Raw genomic sequence first — 11466 nt, forward strand, 5'->3', positions numbered from 1 at the left:
CCCTCATAAACTTCTGAGAGGAAGCATGAAATAAATCTACCTAATTTTCTGGAAAAGAAAGATGGAGGATTTTTGTTATCACCACAGATGGGACTTGAACCCACAAACCCTGGCTTAGGAGGCCAGTGCCTTATCCATTAGGCCACTGAGGCACACATGCATAGCTCTTTTCTAGAGGCAATATTTAAATGTATTCTATGGTCAGACACCGGTGTGTGCACACAGGGCATTTCTCACTTCTCTCTATTAGTAAACTTCCCATTTTCATCCTCTTCCATCCCCGACTTTAACGCTCTCTTCTATGCTATAATGGAGACTTTGCAATTTTAGCAAGTGGAGAGAAATTGGAGAACCACTTTCGACTCCACACTTCTTCTTCACTTACTTCTTTTCTCAATATACTGGGCTTAGAAAATGGTATCAAGCCATCCTTATCATCAGTAGGACACGGAAAGAGGCACTAAGTCTCCTAACCAAGTTCAACCACACTCTGCAACTTAACCATTGCACTACAAATTAGGCAACGGGGGCATCAGCAAAGGCAGCCAATGTGCCGATCCTTTATACATTTTGTGTAGTACTTTTCTTACTCAGAGGCAAAATCAGCACTTTAACTGCCCAAATCATACAGATTTTACACATGTACCACTCTATGCACACATAGGCACACACCTTGCAGTTCTTCTACACACACTTAAGCTAAAAACCCATTCTGTCACGTCAAAATTCTGCAAACCTATTACATATTCAGTGCGTCGGCATAGAAGCACTTTTTAATGCCACTAAAATGCACAAGTAGTTAGACTGAAGATGCAACCTGAATGAGTTTACAGTATGCACTCCACTTTATTAATGATTAGTAATGAGAAAGTGAGGACTACAAGAGTATTGGAAAATACTTTTTCTGCTCTGAATGTAAAGCAGATTGTGTGACCATTGGCCAAAAACGACCACGAAGGAACTCGAACCCTCAATCTTCTGATCCGAAGTCATACGTCTTATCCATTAGGCCACGCGGTCATCCATTCACCTGAGATGATTTTTATCATGTAGGTGGTATGCATGGATGGAGAACATATTATTGAAAGGTATTCAGGTTTACATCCCATAGTGTTCTTTCAGCTCTTTTCGCTGGAAGCACTTTTTTGGAATCTATATATTGAGAATTTTATGAGTACGATATGCTTTTGTTTTCCTTTTTCCATACAAACCTCTTTCCTCATGAGTTTAAAGCTCATTTGTATGCTCTACATAGCTCTGGGCGTTTCCAGACGTGGAGTGAAACTGTTTTGAAAGTAGTACAAATTGCTCCTTCCTGCATATGCTAATTTTTCACACTCACATAGGTTGTATAAGTTTTATGAATCCTGGCTTGACCTATTCAAGTAGCTGAAAGCCTGTCACCACCTCTAGAAACAAGATTCACACCAATCCAATTCAAATCATTTTTTCCAAAGGAATATGTTCTGGCCGGTCGAAAATGCATCTCACAAAAATAGGCATTTAAAAATCTACTTTGCAGTTTCAGAACACTAACATGACTGTGAAGTGTACACAAGTAAAATGGGACCGTTTCAAAGTACCTAATCCCTCATAAACTTCTGAGAGGAAGCATGTAATAAATCTACCTAATTTTCTGGAAAAGAAAGAGGCAGGATTTTTGTTATCACCTCAGATGGGACTCAAACCCACAATCCCTGGCTTAGGAGGCCAGTGCCTTATCCATTAGGCCACTGAGACACACATGCATTGCTCTTTTCTAGAGGCATTATTTAAATGTATTCTATGGTCAGACACCGGTGTGTGCACACAGGGCATTTCTCACTTCTCTCTATAAGTAAACTTCCCATTTTCATCCTCTTCCATCCCCGACTTTAACGCTCTCTTCTATGCTATAATGGAGACTTTGCAATTTTAGCAAGTGGAGAGAAATTGGAGAACCACTTCCGACTCCACACTTCTTCTTCACTTACTTCCTTTCTCAATATACTGGGCTTAGAAAATGGTATCAAGCCATCCTTATCATCAGTAGGACACGGAAAGAGGCACTAAGTCTCCTAACCAAGTTCAACCACACTCTGCAACTTAACCATTGCACTACAAATTAGGCAACGGGGGCATCAGCAAAGGCAGCCAATGTGCCGATCCTTTATACATTTTGTGTAGTACTTTTCTTACTCGGAGGCAAAATCAGCACTTTAACTGCCCAAATCATACAGATTTTACACATGTAGCACTCTATGCACACATAGGCACACACCTTGCAGTTCTTCTACACACACTTAAGCTAAAAACCCATTCTGTCACGTCAAAATTCTGCAAACCTATTACATATTCAGTGCGTCGGCATAGAAGCACTTTTTAATGCCACTAAAATGCACAAGTAGTTAGACTGAAGATGCAACCTGAATGAGTTTAAAGTATGTACTCCACTTTATTAATGATTAGTAATGAGAAAGTGAGGACTACAAGAGTATTGGAAAAGACTTTTTCCACTCTGAATGTAAAGCAGATTGTGTTACCATTGGCCAAAAACGACCATGAAGGGACTCGAACCCTCAATCTTCTGATCCGAAGTCAGACGCCTTATCCATTAGGCCACGCGGTCATCCGTTCACCTGAGATGATTTTTATCATGTAGGTGGTATGCATGGATGGAGAACATATTATTGAAAGGTATTCAGGTTTATATCCCATAGTGTTCTTTCAGCTCTTTTCGCTGGAAGCACTTTTTTGGAATCTATATATTGAGAATTTTATGAGTACGATATGCTTTTGTTTTCCTTTTTGCATACAAACCTCTTTCCTCGTGAGTTTAAAGCTCATTTGTATGCTCTACATAGCTCTGGACGTTTCCAGACGTGGAGTGAAACTGTTTTGAAAGTAGTACAAATTGCTCCTTCCTGCATATGCTAATTTTTCACACTCACATAGGTTGTATAAGTTTTATGGATCCTGGCTTGACCTATTCAAGTAGCTGAAAGCCTGTCACCACCTCTAGAAACAAGATTCACACCAATCCAATTCAAATCATTTTTTCCAAAAGAATATGTTCTGGCCGGTCGAAAATGCATCTCACAAAAATAGGCATTTAAAAATCTACTTTGCAGTTTCAGAACACTAACATGACTGTGAAGTGTACACAAGTAAAATGGGACAGTTTCAAAGTACCTAATCCCTCATAAACTTCCGAGAGGAAGCATGTAATAAATCTACCTAATTTTCTGGAAAAGAAAGAGGGAGGATTTTTGTTATCACCTCAGATGGGACTCGAACCTACAATCCCTGGCTTAGGAGGCCAGTGCCTTAGCCATTAGGCCACTGAGCCACACATGCATAGCTCTTTTCTAGAGGCATTATTTAAATGTATTCTATGGTCAGACACCGGTGTGTGCACACAGGGCATTTCTCACTTCTCTCTAGAAGTAAACTTCCCATTTTCATCCTCTTCCATCCCCGACTTTAACGCTCTCTTCTATGCTATAATGGAGACTTTGCAATTTTAGCAAGTGGAGAGAAATTGGAGAACCACTTTCGACTCCACACTTCTTCTTCACTTACTTCTTTTCTCAATATACTGGGCTTAGAAAATGGTATCAAGCCATCCTTATCATCAGTAGGACACGGAAAGTGGCACTAAGTCTCCTAACCAAGTTCAACCACACTCTGCAACTTAACCATTGCACTACAAATTAGGCAACGGGGGCATCAGCAAAGGCAGCCAATGTGCCGATCCTTTATACATTTTGTGTAGTACTTTTCTTACTCGGAGGCAAAATCAGCACTTTAACTGCCCAAATCATACAGATTTTACACATGTAGCACTCTATGCACACATAGGCACACACCTTGCAGTTCTTCTACACACACTTAAGCTAAAAACCCATTCTGTCACGTCAAAATTCTGCAAACCTATTACATATTCAGTGCGTCGGCATAGAAGCACTTTTTAATGCCACTAAAATGCACAAGTAGTTAGACTGAAGATGCAACCTGAATGAGTTTACAGTATGTACTCCACTTTATTAATGATTAGTAATGAGAAAGTGAGGACTACAAGAGTATTGGAAAAGACTTTTTCCACTCTGAATGTAAAGCAGATTGTGTGACCATTGGCCAAAAACGACCACGAAGGGACTCGAACCCTCAATCTTCTGATCCGAAGTCAGACGCCTTATCCATTAGGCCACGCTGTCATCCGTCCACCTGAGATGATTTTTATCATGTAGGTGGTATGCATGGATGGAGAACATATTATTGAAAGGTATTCAGGTTTACATCCCATAGTGTTCTTTCAGCTCTTTTCGCTGGAAGCACTTTTTTGGAATCTATATATTGAGAATTTTATGAGTACGATATGCTTTTGTTTTCCTTTTTGCATACAAACCTCTTTCCTCATGAGTTTAAAGCTCATTTGTATGCTCTACATAGCTCTGGACGTTTCCAGACGTGGAGTGAAACTGTTTTGAAAGTAGTACAAATTGCTCCTTCCTGCATATGCTAATTTTTCACACTCACATAGGTTGTATAAGTTTTATGAATCCTGGCTTGACCTATTCAAGTAGCTGAAAGCCTGTCACCACCTCTAGAAACAAGATTCACACCAATCCAATTCATATCATTTTTTCCAAAGGAATATGTTCTGGCCGGTCGAAAATGCATCTCACAAAAATAGGCATTTAAAAATCTACTTTGCAGTTTCAGAACACTAACATGACTGTGAAGTGTACACAAGTAAAATGGGACCGTTTCAAAGTACCTAATCCCTCATAAACTTCTGAGAGGAAGCATGAAATAAATCTACCTAATTTTCTGGAAAAGAAAGATGGAGGATTTTTGTTATCACCTCAGATGGGACTTGAACCCACAAACCCTGGCTTAGGAGGCCAGTGCCTTATCCATTAGGCCACTGAGGCACACATGTATAGCTTTTTTCTAGAGGCAATATTTAAATGTATTCTATGGTCAGACACCGGTATGTGCACACAGGGCATTTCTCACTTCTCTCTATAAGTAAACTTCCCATTTTCATCCTCTTCCATCCCCGACTTTAACGCTCTCTTCTATGCTATAATGGAGACTTTGCAATTTTAGCAAGTGGAGAGAAATTGGAGAACCACTTTCGACTCCACACTTCTTCTTCACTTACTTCTTTTCTCAATATACTGGGCTTAGAAAATGGTATCAAGCCATCCTTATCATCAGTAGGACAGGGAAAGAGGCACTAAGTCTCCTAACCAAGTTCAACCACACTCTGCAACTTAACCATTGCACTACAAATTAGGCAACGGGGGCATCAGCAAAGGCAGCCAATGTGCCGATCCTTTATACATTTTGTGTAGTACTTTTCTTACTCGGAGGCAAAATCAGCACTTTAACTGCCCAAATCATACAGATTTTACACATGTACCACTCTATGCACACATAGGCACACACCTTGCAGTTCTTCTACACACACTTAAGCTAAAAACCCATTCTGTCACGTCAAAATTCTGCAAACCTATTACATATTCAGTGCGTCGGCATAGAAGCACTTTTTAATGCCACTAAAATGCACAAGTAGTTAGACTGAAGATGCAACCTGAATGAGTTTACAGTATGCACTCCACTTTATTAATGATTAGTAATGAGAAAGTGAGGACTACAAGAGTATTGGAAAATACTTTTTCTGCTCTGAATGTAAAGCAGATTGTGTGACCATTGGCCAAAAACGACCACGAAGGGACTCGAACCCTCAATCTTCTGATCCGAAGTCATACGTCTTATCCATTAGGCCACGCGGTCATCCATTCACTTGAGATGATTTTTATCATGTAGGTGGTATGCATGGATGGAGAACATATTATTGAAAGGTATTCAGGTTTACATCCCATAGTGTTCTTTCAGCTCTTTTCGCTGGAAGCACTTTTTTGGAATCTATATATTGAGAATTTTATGAGTACGATATGCTTTTGTTTTCCTTTTTCCATACAAACCTCTTTCCTCATGAGTTTAAAGCTCATTTGTATGCTCTACATAGCTCTGGACGTTTCCAGACGTGGAGTGAAACTGTTTTGAAAGTAGTACAAATTGCTCCTTCCTGCATATGCTAATTTTTCACACTCACATAGGTTGTATAAGTTTTATGAATCCTGGCTTGACCTATTCAAGTAGCTGAAAGCCTGTCACCACCTCTAGAAACAAGATTCACACCAATCCAATTCAAATCATTTTTTCCAAAGGAATATGTTCTGGCCGGTCGAAAATGCATCTCACAAAAATAGGCATTTAAAAATCTACTTTGCAGTTTCAGAATACTAACATGACTGTGAAGTGTACACAAGTAAAATGGGACCGTTTCAAAGTACCTAATCCCTCATAAACTTCTGAGAGGAAGCATGTAATAAATCTACCTAATTTTCTGGAAAAGAAAGAGGGAGGATTTTTGTTATCACCTCAGATGGGACTCAAACCCACAATCCCTGGCTTAGGAGGTCAGTGCATTTTCCATTAGGCCACCGAGACACACATGCATAGCTCTTTTCTAGAGGCATTATTTAAATGTATTCTATGGTCAGACACCGGTGTGTGCACACAGGGCATTTCTCACTTCTCTCTATAAGTACACTTCCCATTTTCATCCTCTTCCATCCCCGACTTTAACGCTCTCTTCTATGCTATAATGGAGACTTTGCAATTTTAGCAAGTGGAGAGAAATTGGAGAACCACTTTCGACTCCACACTTCTTCTTCACTTACTTCTTTTCTCAATATACTGGGCTTAGAAAATGGTATCAAGCCATCCTTATCATCAGCAGGACACGGAAAGAGGCACCAAGTCTCCTAACCAAGTTCAACCACACTCTGCAACTTAACCATTGCAGTACAAATTAGGCAACGGGGGCATCAGCAAAGGCAGCCAATGTGCCGATCCTTTATACATTTTGTGTAGTACTTTTCTTACTCGGAGGCAAAATCAGCACTTTAACTGCCCAAATCATACAGATTTTACACATGTAGCACTCTATACACACATAGGCACACACCTTGCAGTTCTTCTACACACACTTAAGCTAAAAACCCATTCTGTCACGTCAAAATTCTGCAAACCTATTACATATTCAGTGTGTCGACATAGAAGCACTTTTTAATGCCACTAAAATGCACAAGTAGTTAGCCTGAAGATGCAACCTGAATGAGTTTACAGTATGTACTCCACTTTATTAATGATTAGTAATGAGAAAGTGAGGACTACAAGAGTATTGGAAAATACTTTTTCCACTCTGAATGTAAAGCAGATTTTGTGACCATTGGCCAAAAATGACCACGAAGGGACTCGAACCCTCAAACTTCTGATCCGAAGTCAGACGCCTTATCCATTAGGCCACGCGGTCATCCGTTCACCTGAGATGATTTTAATCATGTAGGTGGTATGCATGGATGGAGAACATATTATTGAAAGGTATTCAGGTTTACATCCCATAGTGTTCTTTCAGCTCTTTTCGCTGGAAGCACTTTTTTGGAATCTATATATTGAGTATTTTATGAGTACGATATGCTTTTGTTTTCCTTTTTGCATACAAACCTCTTTCCTCATGAGTTTAAAGCTCATTTGTATTCTCTACATAGCTCTGGAAGTTTCCAGACGTGGAGTGAAACTGTTTTGAAAGTAGGACAAATTGCTCCTTCCTGCATATGCTAATTTTTCACACTCACATAGGTTGTATACGTTTTATGAATCCTGGCTTGACCTATTCAAGTAGCTGAAAGCCTGTCACCACCTCTAGAAACAAGATTCACACCAATCCAATTCAAATCATTTTTTCCAAAGGAATATGTTCTGGCCGGTCGAAAATGCATCTCACAAAAATAGGCATTTAAAAATCTACTTTGCAGTTTCAGAACACTAACATGACTGTGAAGTGTACACAAGTAAAACGGGACCGTTTCAAAGTACCTAATCCCTCATAAACTTCTGAGAGGAAGCATGTAATAAATCTACCTAATTTTCTGGAAAAGAAAGAGGGAGGATTTTTGTTATCACCTCAGATGGGACTTTAACCCACAATCCCTGGCTTAGGAGGCCAGTGCCTTATCCATTAGGCCACTGAGGCACACATGCATAGCTCTTTTCTAGAGGCAATATTTAAATGTATTCTATGGTCAGACACCGGTGTGTGCACACAGGGCATTTCTCACTTCTCTCTATAAGTAAACTTCCCATTTTCATCCTCTTCCATCCCCGACTTTAACGCTCTCTTCTATGCTATAATGGAGACTTTGCAATTTTAGCAAGTGGAGAGAAATTGGAGAACCACTTTCGACTCCACACTTCTTCTTCACTTACTTCTTTTCTCAATATACTGGGCTTAGAAAATGGTATCAAGCCATCCTTATCATCAGTAGGACACGGAAAGAGGCACTAAGTCTCCTAACCAAGTTCAACCACACTCTGCAACTTAACCATTGCACTACAAATTAGGCAATGGGGGCATCAGCAAAGGCAGCCAATGTGCCGATCCTTTATACATTTTGTGTAGTACTTTTCTTACTCGGAGGCAAAATCAGCACTTTAACTGCCCAAATCATACAGATTTTACACATGTACCACTCTATGCACACATAGGCACACACCTTGCAGTTCTTCTACACACACTTAAGCTAAAAACCCATTCTGTCACGTCAAAATTCTGCAAACCTATTACATATTCAGTGCGTCGGCATAGAAGCACTTTTTAATGCCACTAAAATGCACAAGTAGTTAGACTGAAGTTGCAACCTGAATGAGTTTACAGTATGCACTCCACTTTATTAATGATTAGTAATGAGAAAGTGAGGACTACAAGAGTATTGGAAAATACTTTTTCCGCTCTGAATGTAAAGCAGATTGTGTGACCATTGGCCAAAAACGACCACGAAGGGACTCGAACCCTCAATCTTCTGATCCGAAGTCAAACGCCTTATCCATTAGGCCACGCGGTCATCCGTTCACCTGAGATGATTTTTATCATGTATGTGGTATGCATGGATGGAGAACATATTATTGAAAGGTATTCAGGTTTACATCCCATAGTGTTCTTTCAGCTCTTTTCGCTGGAAGCACTTTTTTGGAATCTATATATTGAGAATTTTATGAGTACGATATGCTTTTGTTTTCCTTTTTCCATACAAACCTCTTTCCTCATGAGTTTAAAGCTCATTTGTATTCTCTACATAGCTCTGGAAGTTTCCAGACGTGGAGTGAAACTGTTTTGAAAGTAGTACACATTGATCCTTCCTGCATATGCTAATTTTTCACACTCACATAGTTTGTTTAAGTTTTATGAATCCTGGCTTGACCTATTCAAGTAGCTGAAAGCCTGTCACCACCTCTAGAAGCAAGATTCACACCAATCCAATTCAAATCATTTTTTCCAAAATAATATGTTCTGGCCGGTCGAAAATGCATCTCACAAAAATAGGCATTTAAAAATCTACTTTGCAGTTTCAGAACACTAACATGACTGTGAAGTGTACACAAGTAAAATGGGACAGTTTCAAAGTACCTAATCCCTCATAAACTTCCGAGAGGAAGCATGTAATAAATCTACCTCATTTTCTGGAAAAGAAAGAGGCAGGATTTTTGTTATCACCTCAGATGGGACTCAAACCCACAATCCCTGGCTTAGGAGGCCAGTGCCTTATCCATTAGGCCACTGAGACACACATGCATAGCTCTTTTCTAGAGGCATTATTTAAATGTATTCTATGGTCAGACACCGGTGTGTGCACACAGGGCATTTCTCACTTCTCTCTATAAGTAAACTTCCCATTTTCATCCTCTTCCATCCCCGACTTTAACGCTCTCTTCTATGCTATAATGGAGACTTTGCAATTTTAGCAAGTGGAGAGAAATTGGAGAACCACTTTCGACTCCACACTTCTTCTTCACTTACTTCCTTTCTCAATATACTGGGCTTAGAAAATGGTATCAAGCCATCCTTATCATCAGTAGGACACGGAAAGAGGCACTAAGTCTCCTAACCAAGTTCAACCACACTCTGCAACTTAACCATTGCACTACAAATTAGGCAATGGGGGCATCAGCAAAGGCAGCCAATGTGCCGATCCTTTATACATTTTGTGTAGTACTTTTCTTACTCGGAGGAAAAATCAGCACTTTAACTGCCCAAATCATACAGATTTTACACATGTACCACTCTATGCACACATAGGCACACACCTTGCAGTTCTTCTACACACACTTAAGCTAAAAACCCATTCTGTCACGTCAAAATTCTGCAAACCTATTACATATTCAGTGCGTCGGCATAGAAGCACTTTTTAATGCCACTAAAATGCACAAGTAGTTAGACTGAAGATGCAACCTGAATGAGTTTAAAGTATGTACTCCACTTTATTAATGATTAGTAATGAGAAAGTGAGGACTACAAGAGTATTGGAAAAGACTTTTTCCACTCTGAATGTAAAGCAGATTGTGTTACCATTGGCCAAAAACGACCATGAAGGGACTCGAACCCTCAATCTTCTGATCCGAAGTGAGACACCTTATCCATTAGGCCACGCAGTCATCCGTTCACCTGAGATGATTTTTATCATGTAGGTGGTATGCATGGATGGAGAACATATTATTGAAAGGTTTTCAGGTTTACATCCCATAGTGTTCTTTCAGCTCTTTTCGCTGGAAGCACTTTTTTGGAATCTATATATTGAGAATTTTATGAGTACGATATGCTTTTGTTTTCCTTTTTGCATACAAACCTCTTTCCTCGTGAGTTTAAAGCTCATTTGTATGCTCTACATAGCTCTGGACGTTTCCAGACGTGGAGTGAAACTGTTTTGAAAGTAGTACAAATTGCTCCTTCCTGCATATGCTAATTTTTCACACTCACATAGGTTGTATAAGTTTTATGAATCCTGGCTTGACCTATTCAAGTAGCTGAAAGCCTGTCACCACCTCTAGAAACAAGATTCACACCAATCCAATTCAAATCATTTTTTCCAAAAGAATATGTTCTGGCCGGTCGAAAATGCATCTCACAAAAATAGGCATTTAAAAATCTACTTTGCAGTTTCAGAACACTAACATGACTGTGAAGTGTACACAAGTAAAATGGGACAGTTTCAAAGTACCTAATCCCTCATAAACTTCCGAGAGGAAGCATGTAATAAATCTACCTAATTTTCTGGAAAAGAAAGAGGGAGGATTTTTGTTATCACCTCAGATGGGACTCGAACCTACAATCCCTGGCTTAGAAGGCCAGTGCCTTAGCCATTAGGCCACTGAGCCACACATGCATAGCTCTTTTCTAGAGGCATTATTTAAATGTATTCTATGGTCAGACACCGGTGTGTGCACACAGGGCATTTCTCACTTCTCTCTAGAAGTAAACTTCCCATTTTCATCCTCTTCCATCCCCGACTTTAACGCTCTCTTCTATGCTATAATGGAGACTTTGCAATTTTAGCAAGTGGAGAGAAATTGGAG

The 11466-nt window shown here is 39.7% G+C and overlaps 3 non-coding genes across 3 annotated transcripts; all 3 read right to left on the reverse strand.

Moving 5' to 3' along the window:
- Window positions 1–4843: 4843 nt before the first annotated feature.
- Window positions 4844–4916, reverse strand: TRNAR-CCU (transfer RNA arginine (anticodon CCU)). Its single transcript has one exon. It is a non-coding gene; the product is annotated as a tRNA-Arg (tRNA).
- Window positions 4917–7299: 2383 nt separating this feature from the next.
- Window positions 7300–7372, reverse strand: TRNAR-UCG (transfer RNA arginine (anticodon UCG)). The gene has a single exon. It is a non-coding gene; the product is annotated as a tRNA-Arg (tRNA).
- Window positions 7373–8887: 1515 nt separating this feature from the next.
- Window positions 8888–8960, reverse strand: TRNAR-UCG (transfer RNA arginine (anticodon UCG)). The gene has a single exon. It is a non-coding gene; the product is annotated as a tRNA-Arg (tRNA).
- Window positions 8961–11466: the final 2506 nt, after the last annotated feature.

Source organism: Triturus cristatus, chromosome 4_1, assembly GCF_964204655.1.
Source record: "Triturus cristatus chromosome 4_1, aTriCri1.1, whole genome shotgun sequence".
Classification (NCBI taxonomy): Eukaryota; Metazoa; Chordata; class Amphibia; order Caudata; family Salamandridae; genus Triturus; species Triturus cristatus.